The sequence below is a fragment of the Eleutherodactylus coqui genome, chromosome 13, assembly GCF_035609145.1.
Source record: "Eleutherodactylus coqui strain aEleCoq1 chromosome 13, aEleCoq1.hap1, whole genome shotgun sequence".
In the NCBI taxonomy this organism is placed as follows: domain Eukaryota; kingdom Metazoa; phylum Chordata; class Amphibia; order Anura; family Eleutherodactylidae; genus Eleutherodactylus; species Eleutherodactylus coqui.
In genome coordinates this window covers 85,648,747-85,663,122 of record NC_089849.1, presented here as the reverse complement: position 1 = coordinate 85,663,122, position 14,376 = coordinate 85,648,747, and positions in this window count along the sequence as shown.

The window sequence follows — 14,376 nt, the reverse complement described above, 5'->3', positions numbered from 1 at the left end:
ATGGAAATACCACAAACGGAATCATAGAATCCAAAAATTGTATAGAAAGAGTACTGCGGGTAATACAATACTTCATGCCAAAAGCCCTCACCCGGAGCATGTGATTAGGGCAATACCCACGGGGGCACTAATTAGGGCTAAATGTGCATGCACCACACTGCAGGATTACAATGTGGCAAACAAAGAAATCAAACAGATCGAGAGATAAAGGATATAAAGAGGGGTTGTTAAAAGCGTCAACTATTCAAGTTGTTAAATTGGAAAGAAAAGGTCTTGTAGAAGGTAAAAAAACAGAAAACAAGGAGTGTGTAATATTCTCTATAACATACAGCAATAATTTGAATACAATTAGAAAGTTGTTTTATAAATATCTTCCTGTATTACGCCAAGACAAACTGACGGACAACATTCTAGACAAAGGAGTTATGGTTGTGGCGAAGACGAATAAAAACCTGGGGGATATATTACCTCCAAGCCTTTTTTCCTCACATGAAAATAAAACACAATGGGTACAGGACAAGGGATTTGTAGATTGTGGAAACACATGGGGCAGTGTGTGCTATTTAGCAAAGAAATGTAGTAAGTTCACAGATAGCAGGGGAAAAAACGTATATGGTATAAGCAGTTATATAAATTGTGATTCTATGAATGTAGTGTCCATAATTTCCTGCACTACATGTAATAAGCATTATGTAGGTTGCACCATCAGAAAATTAAGGACAAGGATAGCTGAGCATGTACGGCACATACAGAGTGCAAACAAATCATTCAGGGGCAACAAAACATTTTATTGAGCAACATTCTAAAAACATAAGTAGTTTCATTTACTATCATATAGAAAAAAATAACATTAAAAGGAAACAAGTGGACCAAACAAAAATACTCAAAAGAGAGAAGGTTTTTGGATACTAACTTTAGGAACAAAAGAGAATAGAAAAAAACTGGCAGTGGAGACGGCGCAACATTCCAGATTAAAGCAAATAGGAAGTGACCAAAGGTGTGTGAAACTTCTCCTTTTATTTAATAAAGTACGTGATCAGTTTATGAAAACGCGTTTCGGGGATAACCCCTTCGTCAGTTCAGCTGGTGTTTAAAATATACAGGCTAAAAAATACACATTAGAAGGCAGAGTGGTAGGTAGAGGGAGAATAGAAGAAAAAAGACAAAAATATATGTATTCGTTATATAAACTCATGCGGGTTAAAAATAGTCATAAATATATAACATACAGTCATATAACACCTTAGTACATGCATAAAACTATTTAAAAATATAGTATATTAAAAGTATAAGTATAGTAAAAGACTATTCACCAAAACTATGTGATAAAGGTACATAGAAAATATGTATACATATATAAATATTATAAGATAAACGAAAATCATAGTATAAAATATAATAATAAACTTCAATTATAAAAAGATATTTCAACTGTAAAGACAGCTTTGAATGTTGGTTTTCACAATAAAAATGCCACAAAGTATAAATAAAATGAATAATGTAGCTACAAGAAGTGCGCACAACAGGAAGGATAGGAGGGAGAATTTTGTCAATATAATGGACTTACCAATTAGTGGGTCCCAAAAGGGTTAATCATTAGATCTGTTTGCCTAGAAAGATTAGAAAAATGTTGGGACAAAAAAAAACAATCCCAATGCTATAGGGGAAAGATAGGATTGGAATAATGGTGTCAGTTTATCAAGGATTAGGCTATCTGGATAGAAAATGAGGGATTGGATGGTGTGAATCATTCCAGTGGCAAGCGGGGGAAGGGGGTTAATTTGGGGTTGTATTATGCCTGCATGGGAAGCAGGAGCTGGAGAAAGGAAGAGGAAAAAGGAGAGGTGGAGATGAAATGAGATTACTATAGGAGTAATTTACCTGTGGAGTGCGGATCAGCCAGGGCAGGAGCAGGAGAAGTTCTAGTAAGCAGGGAGAGAGTGAAGGTATATATGCTGGGGGAAGGGGGCAGGGAAGCGAGTCCCTGTATTCTAATTGGTCCTGATCTAAGGGGGCAGGGAGAGGGAGGGGAAAAAAAGAATGAAGGTGATGTGGAGAAAGTGTGGAGTGTTAACTAGAGGATGATGGTATTGGGGAAGCAAACAACCAGAATGGGTGAAAGATAAGTACTGGAAGGGCAGGGAACTCAGAAAATTAGAATGGCATAAGATTGGACCATTGGCTGCTTTGGTCAGTGTTTTTCTAAAATGCTGTGTATCTGGGTGTGACAAGGATTATAGGTGGTTATGAAATTTTGTTGGAAGTTATGATTGGTGTGCAAGATCTTATGAGTTTGAGGATCACCACTAGTAGAGTGGTTGTTTCTTGCTCTCTGAAAGGCTGCATCAATTAGGTGACGAGGGTAAAGCTTTTGTTTAAATCTGTTTTAAAATTAGGCTTTGAGCATGGAAGTCATCTATTTTAGAGCAGTTCCGTCTTATGCACTTGAACTGGCCGAAAGGTATATTGTTTTTCCACTTCCTGTAGTGTGCACTTCTAAAATCTAGGAAACTTACTGTCTACTGGTTTGAAATAGGTTTTGGTAATGACCCTCTGGCCCTCATGGCTCAGAACCAGATCCAAGTATTCAACAGAAATTGGGGAGCTTTTGCCAGAAAAGGACAGGTTATAGTCATTGGTGTTAAGATGGTTGGTGAAATTACTAAAATCTGCCTCCGACCCTTCCCAAATAAAAATGAGGTAGTCCATGTACCTTTTATAAAAAATTATCCTACTGGACCATTCGTGTTTGGACAAAATTAGACGTTTTTCGAAGTCTCCTATGTATAGATTTGCGAAACTCGGTGCGGTCCCCTTGATCTAATTGGGAGTGAAATGAAATTGAATTCGGAGTTAAATGAAAAGAAGTTGTTTTTGAGAATGAATAAAATACTGTCAATAATAAATTGTTTTTGCTGTTGTGGAATCATGTGATCCACCCCAAGCACTGAAGTGATAGTGGAAATCCCTCGATCATGTGGGATATTTGAATAAAATGCTGTAATATCAAGGGTGGCCCATATATATGAAGGTTTTCACTGGATGGTGGATAGGAGACTAATGAGAGAGGGAGTGTCTTTCAGATAGGATTCCAAACCTACCACATACGTATATATTTATGACCATTTTTAACCCGCATGAGTTTATATAACGAATACATATATTTTTGTCCCTTTTTTCTTCTATTCTTCCTCTACCTACCACTGTGCCTTCTAATGTGTATTTTATAGCCTGTGTATTTTAAACACCAGCTGAACTGACGAAGGGGTTATCCCCGAAACGCGTTTTCATAAGCTGATCACGTACTTTATTAAATAAAAGGAGAAGCTTCACACACCTTTGGTCACTTCCTAGTTGCTTTAATCTGGAGTGTTGCGCCGACTCCATTGCCAGTTTTTTTCTATTCTCTTACTCTATCACGCCCACCCAGGTGGTGCGTCATCTGGTCAGGCAGCACCTCCATTATTGAAGTTACCACTTCACGTCACGACTTTTATCATTGTTTACAACAAACACAACGGTACGGGTTTTGCTCCATCCTTCTTTTTCCTCCTCGTCCACAACTTTAGGAACAAGGCACCCGAGTGTATGAACAAAAAAACAGACCTTTTGTTATATTTATTAAATTCATATAAACATCTTTAAAGGAAAAAAATGTTTTTTTCTTTCTCTTTTTATTATAAATATAAAATATTATGCATACTTCATATATTTATATAGACAGAATATGAGAGGGTTGTAGAATATTCAGAATATAAACTGCACTTTTTATCACACAAGAGAAGTGTGTTTAAATTATAAGTGACAACATATTGTAAATAAGAACCCTGAGAAAAATACAGCACGTAAAGTATGCTCAAGATTTATGCTATATTCAATAGTTATAAACCAAGATTTCTTAAATGTTATGATGTTACAGGGTACTACTACCGACTCTCAAACCAATGTCCCAAATCTCACAAAAATCCCAAAGCACACCTTATCTCTAAAAAACAGACCTCACAATCCATGCGCCCACACCAGCTTACCTATCCCAATAAATAACCATGTGTAGGATATTAAGTCATAACGTCCGAGGACTCAACTCCCCAAGTAAACGCAGAAAAGCGTTCATAGATTATGAACGACATAAACCAGATGTAATATGCATTCAAGAATCCCACTTCTCAACCTCTTCTAGTCCAAATTTTTTCAATACCAATATACCCCGATACCAATCCCACTACCATGCACGATATATCACCAAAAGCAGAGGAGTCTCTATTTTTATCCGCAACTCCCTCCCATTTAAATTAAATAACTCCATAATAGATGACCAAGGAAGATATCTAATCCTCATAGGTGAACTCTACAACGAAAAACTATGTATTATTAACACTTACGCGCTGAACGAAAACCCAATTGATTTCTTTCTAACAATATGTGATATTCTCACCCCACTGGAATATACCAGATTAATATGGAGTGGAGACTTCAATTTCACGTTAGACCCTAAAATCGACTCTACGTCCCAAACACCTCCCCCAAGAGAAAAAAGATTAAGAAGCAAGCTCAAGGAAGCTTTCCAAATACTATCCCTATCAGATACATGGAGAGAATTTAACCAACACAGAAGAGGTTACACTTACTTCTCACCAGCCCACAAACAGCATTACAGACTAGACTGGATCCTCACACACTCACTGACTCTACCACTGATGTCCTTCTCACGCCACCTGATAATGGCATGGTCGGACTATGATGCGGTCCTATCCGAATTCCTACTTTCCCCCCAAACACGAATTCCCTACACATGGAGACTAAACGAGGCCCTTCTTACCAACCCTACCCTGGTCACCAGTATCCAGCAAAAATTAGATGACTACTTCCAGCAAAAATTAGATGACTACTTCCAACATAATGGCCCGGAGGACACAGAGGTAGATATAAGATGGTTAGCACACAAACCGGTAATAAGGGGGGCCCTAATCTCCATAGCATCACAAAGAAAAAGGGAAAAAACTAGAGCCCAGACTACATTAGAACACAAGATCCGAATACTTGACATAACATACACAAAACATCCCTCACATTACTTAAGAAAAGCCATCCAGGATACCCGACTGGAACTAAATACACTCTTAACCCATAAAACAGAAAAAGCACTAGCTTGGATGCAAGCTACTTACTATCAACTGGCTAATAAACCAGACAAACTACTAGCAAGAAGACTTAGAGAAAAACAATCAATGTAGTCCATAAAATCCAAACAAAACATGGCCAACTAACATCTAATCCCGATAAAATTTATAAAACATTCCACCATTATTACCAAAAACTATATAACAATAAACAAACCACCTCTGAAGCACAAATCACAGAATTTCTAGAACAGCTTAAACTACCACGCTTATCTGAATCGGGTCTTCAAAATCTTAACGAGGGAAAGCCCCGGGCCCAGATGACTTCACATCATTATATTATAAAAAATTTGCCCATACCCTAAAACCACATCTAGTTAACCTGTTCAACCACATACTCCGAAACGGCCACATACACCCGGATTTCCTACAAGCCCTTATCACAACCATACCCAAACCAGGAAAAGATCAAACCCTCCCACCCAACTACAGACCAATCTCACTTCTGTAAAATTATTTACATCCATCATAGCAAATAGAGTAAATAACTTACTCCCTGCAACAATACACCGAGACCAAGTAGGTTTTATTCCAGGCAGACAAGCACCAGATAATGTGAGAAAAATCTTCAATCTGATAAATCATGCAAACACAAACAAAACCCCCATGTCACTATTGGCACTGGATATCGAGAAACCCTTTGACTCCCTATCCTGGATCTACATCCGAATAGCTATTCAGAAAAATGGGGCTCACGGGACCGTTCCTGAATGTTCTACTTGCACTCTACTCCAAACCCGCAGCATACCTCAAAATTCCCTCAACCCATCCCATCCCAATACAAATCCAAAGAGGAACGCGACAAGGCTGCCCACTCTCACCAGCCCTATTCACCCTGGCGATAGAACCACTAGCAATAGCCATTCGAGAAAACAGCAATATCACAGGATTACAAATCGGTAACACTAACAAATTAAGCCTTTTCGCGGACGACCTACTCCTAACCTTAAAGGGGTTGTCCCGCAAAAGCAAGTGGGTTTAAGCACTTCTGTATGGCCATATTAATGCACTTTGTAATATACATCGTGCATTAAATATTGGCCATACAGAAGTTATACACTTACCCCCTCTGGTGTTGGCATCCCCGTCTCCATGGCGCCGACCGAAGCCTTCTTCTCCCTCGATTAGACGCGCTTGCGCAGTCTGCTCTTCTGTTCTGTTGAATGGGGCCACTCCGGCGTGCTCGCGCCGCACAGGTCTTCTGTGCAAAATTACTACACTTATTCAGAACTCTCCCTATCCCAGTCCCAGTCTTGGAATTACGGGCATTCCAAAAGAAACTATTTATATTTATATATGCAAATTAACACCCCAGAATCTCCAAATCTCCAATGTGCCTACACAAGAAACTTGGGGGACTCTCAGTACCCTGCATTTTAAAATACTACAAAGCTGCTAGACTAGCCCAAATACCCACGATATACGCAGGCCCCCAACCCCCACTGTGGACTGCTATAGAAGAGACCAAACTCACACCACTCACCTGGTCGACACTTGTATGGACAAAGGCTCCCTTACCAATTAACTTAAAAATCAACTCACCATTCTCCTTCTACTCCATCCTGCTCTGGAGAGAAAAAGTTAAACCCGCTTCCCACTCCATCACCACTGACACCCCTACTTTATAACCCTGATTTCCCACCTGGGCTGGTAGAGTCCCAATTGACATGGTGGAAAGCAAACAACTTAACATCACTCTATGATTTTTTGATACATAGTAAACTCATGTCGATGTCTTCATTTATCAACCGCCATAACCCTCCACCACAAGAATGGTGGAGAAAACTACAAGTCTTCCACTTTTGGTCTTCAATGTTACCCCCATCGATAAAGATTGAATTAAGTTGCATGGAAGCCCTGTGAAAATTTTCCCCAACGCAGCCAGGCACTCTCTCCCACTTTTTTTTTTTTTTTTTCTTTCAATAGTGTTTATTGAGTTTTAACATATATATCCAACATTTACAGACATAAGATAACCATGTTTACTAGTAATTAAACTACTGTTACGGCACTCTGCCCCCCGAGCGCCAGTTGGGGTGCCCTGATCTCCCGCACCCCCACTGTCCCTGCCTACTTGCCTCGGCCCTGGCTAACCCCAGGCGGACAACTGGACGGCGGTCCCTGCCCTGGCTAGGGACCTGGCGACTGACAAGCAGGAACCTACCTAATGAGGGGAACAGAGTGCCGACAGAGGAGGCAGATGAATCAGACCAACAAAACTTACAAGGCTGGAGATGGAACTCACAGGCAAACTGGCAGGGTGCTGGATAGCAACTAGTGCTGACTGGGCCAGACTAGATTAGAGGCAAACAGAACCAACTAAAACAGACTGAGTAATAGGGGACCAGAGGGAGCTGACCGACAACTAGGGACTGGCTGAGGGGAACCGCAGACAGACTGGCTAGGTGCATGCAGAACCAATAACTGGCGGTGAGCTCACTTCACTGCCAGTCTTTTAACCACAAGGTTCCGCCCAGGGGCGGAGAGTGGGAGGAGGCAACTCCGCCCACTGCTGTATAAGAGGAACGGAGGAGGGCGGGCGGCACCCTACGGGCGGACACGCCCATGCCGCCGCCCACAGCTGCTGGGACAACCTCGACACAGGGCTCCAGGCCGCCGGAGCGCCGCATGGTAACAACTACATTAACGTCTTATGATTATTACTCACCGAAGGGACAACAGGTTTCGACAACGACTTATGGAACCCCCTGCGACCCCTCCTTTTGCGATTTCCAGAGGACCGGTACCCCTTCTGTCCCACCCTGTACGGCTCAAATACCGACAGACTCTCCTCACAACGCAACTGCATACGAGACCCCACCCCTTTCTTCCGTTCCCTATGCAGGGCATCGGTGGCGACATCAACAGCAGGGCAGGCGGACGGGGTTTGAAGGTAAGTGAGACCTCGGGGACTGAGTGCGGTATCGACTGGGCAGGGAGGAAGGGAAGCGTGATGGCTATGGCAGGACGGCCCCCACTGGGTTAGCTCCCCAGTGGCCCAATCGAATTGGGGGTTGTGCAACGCCAGCCACGGCATCCCTAGTATCATGTCTACCGACATTTTCTCCATTACCAGGAACGATAGACCTTCCGAATGGCGACCCCCCACCGTGAGTTGTAACACTGGGGTCCTCCATCGTACCAAGCCCGAAGCAAGAGGAGTAGCATCAATGCTAGCAAAACGAATTGGCGTCTTAAGCGCCACAAATTCAGCCCTCAGGGGCTCAACGAGACGCATGCTTATCAGGTTAGCAGCTGCTCCAGAATCAATAAACGCCTGCCCTAGGCGGGAGAAGTTCCGGAATCTAACCTGGCAGGGTATCAGAAGTCTAGGACGTACCTGAGGTCCTAGGCGACCCTCCCTGCAATCGCCTAGGACTGGAAGTCTTTCTGCCGATTCAGACTGTGGACGCTGAGGCCTCCGGGGGCAGGTTATCACCCGATGTCCAGCTTTCCCGCAGTAGAGACAGAGATGATGTAATAACCGAATCCGGCGTCGCTCCTCGGGGTCCAGCAGGTCCAGTTCCATAGGTTCGGGAACAGAGACTGGTACGGACGGGGAGGGAACAGGACAAATGACCTCCCTGACTCTATGGGTCGGTCTATCTTGCTTCCCAGCCCTGAGCCTCCTATCTGCCTTCACTGCTAACTCCATAGCCTCCTTTAAGGACCCGGGAACGGGATGGGAGATCAACAGTTCTTTGACCGCGTCCGAGAGACCTTGCATAAAAACGTCTTTCAGGGCGCTATCGTTCCATGCAGTATCACCCGCATAGCGTCTGAAACTGGAGCAATAATCCTCCACACAAAGCGACCCCTGATGCAGCGCCAGCAACCGTGAAACCGCCAACCCCACTCTATCCGGTTCATCGAAGATGCCCCCGAGTTCCTGAAAAAAGGAGTCCACCGAATGCAGGGAGGGGGAACCCTCGGGAATGGAAAAGGCCCACGTCTGGGCAGAGCCCCGCAGCAGGGACATTATGAGCCCGACCCTCTGGACCTCCGAGCCGGAAGAGCGGGGACGCATCCGAAAAAACAGGCGACACGCCTGTTGAAAAACGAAAAACTTGTTCCTCTCCCCAGAGAACACCTCAGGAAGAGGGCACTTGGGTTCGGGACAGGTAGAGGCGTTCTGCCCCTGCGACAACACCCACTGCTCCTGGGCCACCATGCGAGCTGACAAATCCTGGATCACCGGCACCAGGTCTTGCAGCTGGTTTGCAAGGGCGCTGATCGCCGCCATGAAAAGAAAAACAGTATTTTAAGGGCCAGTTATTATGTTACGGCACTCTGCCCCCCGAGCGCCAGTTGGGGTGCCCTGATCTCCCGCACCCCCACTGTCCCTGCCTACTTGCCTCGGCCCTGGCTAACCCCAGGCGGACAACTGGACGGCGGTCCCTGCCCTGGCTAGGGACCTGGCGACTGACAAGCAGGAACCTACCTAATGAGGGGAACAGAGTGCCGACAGAGGAGGCAGATGAATCAGACCAACAAAACTTACAAGGCTGGAGATGGGACTCACAGGCAAACTGGCAGGGTGCTGGATAGCAACTAGTACTGACTGGGCCAGACTAGATTAGAGGCAAACAGAACCAACACAAACAGACAGAGTAATAGGGGACCAGAGGGAGCTGACCGACAACTAGGGACTGGCTGAGGCGAACCGCAGACAGACTGGCTAGGTGCATGCAGAACCAATAACTGGCGGTGAGCTCACTTCACTGCCAGTCTTTTAACCACAGGGTTCCGCCCAGGGGCGGAGAGTGGGAGGAGGCAACTCCGCCCACTGCTGTATAAGAGGAACGGAGGAGGGCGGGCGGCACCCTACGGGCGGACACGCCCATGCCGCCGCCCACAGCTGCTGGGACAACCTCGACACAGGGCTCCAGGCCGCCGGAGCGCCGCGCCGCATGGTAACAACTACATTAACGTCTTATGATTATTACTCGTGAGCTCCTCTGGTTTGTAGTATGAGAAGTCTTGCTAGAGCTTTACTTTGTAACATGTACTAACATGGGGTGACAGGGGAACATGTAAGGAGGGGGGGTATGTGGTTAGGGGGAGAAGGAGCGAGGGGGGGGGGTACCGGGCATACGATTAGGTTATGTTTGTATTGATTAAGGTTAAGGTTAGAACGGCTTATGCGCATGATCCAGTTTGTAGCCATCTAGCGAACGTGGGTGTAGTGCGTATGTCGATCCAGGTTGCCCAGGTCTTATAATGGCTGTCGTAGCCCTGTGGGTCGTCGGCCAGCCTTAGCCTCTTCATCCTCGCGATCTCGTCCATCGCTCCCACCCATGCATGTCTAGGGACCACTTTGCTCTGTTTCCACAACCTCGGAATTGTTAGGCGGGTTGTCATGATAAAGAATTTTAGGAGACCTTTATTGAGTGATAGGTTGTTGAGAGCGATGGACAGGAGCACCAGCTCAGGTGTCAGAGTCAGGGTGTTCCTGCAGGTGTGTTTGTATAAGTTCTTTATATCGCGCCAGAGGGGCGCAACCATAGGGCATTCCCACCAAATGTGCATCATCGTACCAGTCCCACTCTGACATCGCCAACATCTGTTTGGTGTTGAGGGGAAGAAGGCATGGAGTCTCTCCGGGGTCATATACCATCTGGCTAGGATTTTAAAGTTTAACTCTTGAAGTTTGCTTGCGATGGACATTTTATGTGTGTGCTTAAATGCCCTGGTCCAGAGCTCTCCGGGGACTGGCTCGCCCAGCGCCTCCTCCCATGCCCCCAGCCATCTGGGGCGATGTTCGTCTAGCCTATCGCCCAGTAGTTGGTTGTAGAGCAGCGAGACCGTGTGTATAGGAACCTCCGATGTGCAGCATAGCCTCTCGAAGGGGGTGGGGTTTGTAACCCAGCCATCCATGAGCCCGGGGGAAGCGCCGAAGTCCCCCGTAAATTCACCATGTCCCCTAGCCCCCCAGACTCTAACACCTCCCCCACCCTGGCCTCGGTTCTGTGGGGCAGGAACCCCAAACTACGAGTGTGTTGTGTTGCTGGAAGTCGTGGGTTTCCGGCCAGTGGGGTGAGGGGTCCCAGGACCGATATCTTGCACCCCCCCCCACCATGCCTCTAGGAACGAGGTCATTAGGGTTGAGGCTTCCAATCTCTCCCTCGTCAAACCAGGTATCCAAAACGCCCCCGTATCTCAAAATTGTTGCTGTCTATCTGGACCCAGAGTTTATCTGTCTTGTGGTGGAACATGTCTAGTATAAAGGTCCCTATTGTCGCTTTATGATATAGGTAGAGGTCGGGGAGTCCCACCCCTCCTTTCTCTTTCTGCTTGGTTAGGCTCTTATGGCTTAGTCTCCTGGAGCCTCCCTTCCATATGAACTGGAGGATTTGGCTACGTAATTTGTCAAAAAAGGTTTTGGGGGGGTTGCAAGGCGCCGCCTGGAATATATATAGGGCCCTAGGGAGTATATCCATTTTGATCGCACTCATCCTGCCAAACCAGGATAATGGGACTCCTTCCCACCTCTCCAGGTCACTCTCTCCCACTTTTATGCTATGTTAAACGGTGCAATGGCAGACACCAAATTACCGTACATGTTCTGGTGGAAAGCTGATTTTAACACCACTCTATCATTAAGCCGCTGGCACCACTGCTGCGAGACTTTAAGAAGGAACAGCTGGCAAGTCTCATTAACCGAAATCTCATTAAAGGTGTTGCATAGAGCATACCTGGTACCGGAGAGATTGAATGTCATCTATCCAGAAGTCTCCAACCAATGTTTCAGAGGATGCAGTGATAGAGGCTCACATAGCCATACACGGTGGACATGCCCAGTGGCACAAGCCTTCTGGAGAAAGATATCTCACCTCATAACCTCGGTAACGAGGAGAGTTTTAGGATTAGATCCATTCATATTCCTACTAGGAAATAAACCCTCTGGGATACGTAATCCAACCTTCAAACTACTCCAGTACATCATATGGCAGCTCGCATTGTAATAGCTCAACAATGGCGGAAGCCCACACTACCCTTTGATTATTGTATAACTCGCATGAATAGAATCTTCGTGAATGAAAAGCTTATCGCCATCTGCCAAGATACAATAATTCAATTTGAAAAGGTATGGAACCCCTGGAATGAGTATATAAACATTCCCAACTTGTTTAACTATACGAGAACATAAGTGGAAGGCTGAAGCACGGTGCCCAAATCCACCATAATTATAAAGCTAGGCTACGATAGATCAACCTACACCACAATAACTATACGAGATCGGGCATAGAAAACATTGAGATCTGTTTCATTCCTTACCCCCACCACTCACCCCCCTAAAAAGTTTTGTGAGATTTATAATAATTTGAAGCAACCCTACCATACGTAAAAACGGTATATACCCTGTTGTGTTTTGGTATATTATGTTATTTTGTTTCTATGCTAATAAAGTGCCATAAATCTCAGTAACTCTGTTCTACAACTAAATGTTTGAATCCTATCCCCCTGCGAGGGGTAAATGCGGCAGAGTGTTGCCAACAATATATTTTCAATTCAATAAAAACCGTTGAAACATAAAGTCTGCTCAAGAGTGCATTGCAATTGTATATATGAACATCAGTAATTGACGAAACAACATGCAATAGGGTGGTTTTCAAAAACAGATAAATTCATATAAATGTATAAAAATGGTGTTGAATTTTCAGAAGGAATTAGTATTTAAAATTAGAATAATGGGGCGTGGCCTAGCCATGGCAGGGAGCAGCAGCAGGTTCTGAGTGCTCCTGACATCGGAGGCGCCGGCGGCCTGGCAGCAGTAAGAAGGGCAGACCCCAGCGACGCCTGGCGACTCACTCCCGGACCTACACAGGCCGGGGACTGGAGGCCTTCATCTTCAGCAGGCAGCAGAGGGAGCCCAGCGGCGGGAAGCCCCAAGATGGTGCCGGCAACAGATCGGGGCAAGAGCCGCAGGAACTCAGCGTGTCCGTGCAGTGGCCGTCAGAGAGGAGAGACTCTCCCCACTCCTCCACTGCAGCATATTCAGTGGAGTGCAGAGGTAACCGGAGCACAGACCAAGGCCAGGAGACTGGCGGCAGCTTGTCCGGCAACTCACCTAACCCCATTGCTGGCAAACCCACGTGGCAAGAGGCGGCCATTACTGCAGGGGCCACTGCAGAAGGAGGAACATGCTGCAGAGATGGAGGTACTGTGGAGGGGATGGAGAGGACACAGCTACTACCCCTGAACCCCCCCGCCCGGCTCCCTGTGGTGGCAGCTGAGCTTCAAACAGGGACACAGACCCCCACCTCCATGAGGAGCCTGACTACACCGGTCCACGCTACCACACAAAATAGTGGTCACAACCAGCAGCGGGCCCCCTCGCAGGTGGACAGCTCTCTACCCTCCAGCCCTGAGCCCACAATTAGGGGGTCGCCCCACACCTCGGTCAGAGGATTGAGGGCTGAGCTAGAATGCATGGAAGCCAGCAGCAAACGCAACTGTTATCAATAGCCCTCCAAGCCCTGTCCGAGCCCCTAGTGAGGGGGCATTGGCCCACAATTCAAACAAGGGTATAGAATGCAGACAAACTCTCTTTCTCACCTGGCGGTGGCTACAACCCCACACGGGAGGCACAAGCACTGAATGCCAGCAGTCCAACCCTAAACATGGCCACAATGAAGACCACAAATGCAGAAACATCGCAGAGTGTAAAGAGCACAGTGGGCAACCCACATGTCTCCAACACGTCTCCCCCTCGACATGGGAGTCATGATTATACGATAACTGAGTTTTGTGAGCTGTGTGCCCAGCTTTAATCCATTCCTACTAGGGAAGACATGACCTACGTCTCGCACCTAAAATCAGCATATAAGGCCGAGATCTGCTCTGTCCGCCAAGATGTTCACCACTTGGGAGAAAGGGTGTCAACGACAGAGGGCGATGTGGCTTCCCTTACCGATAGAGTGGAAAATTACGAAGATGCTCTAGCCACAGTATCCCACCAGTTACATTTCCTTATGGACTCTCTTGACGACATAGAGAATAGGGGCCGCTTCTCACACCGTGTGCTGGGCACGTTCTTGCTAGAGCCTGCTTTACTGCCTGTAACCATGACCAAACTGCACTTCTGTTCCCTAAATGCTGGGGGTCTCAATGTGGCGCAAAAAAAAGCCAAATCCTATATCAAAGGCATAAACTAAAAACACATGTTTTATTCCTGCAGGAGACGCATTTTCGT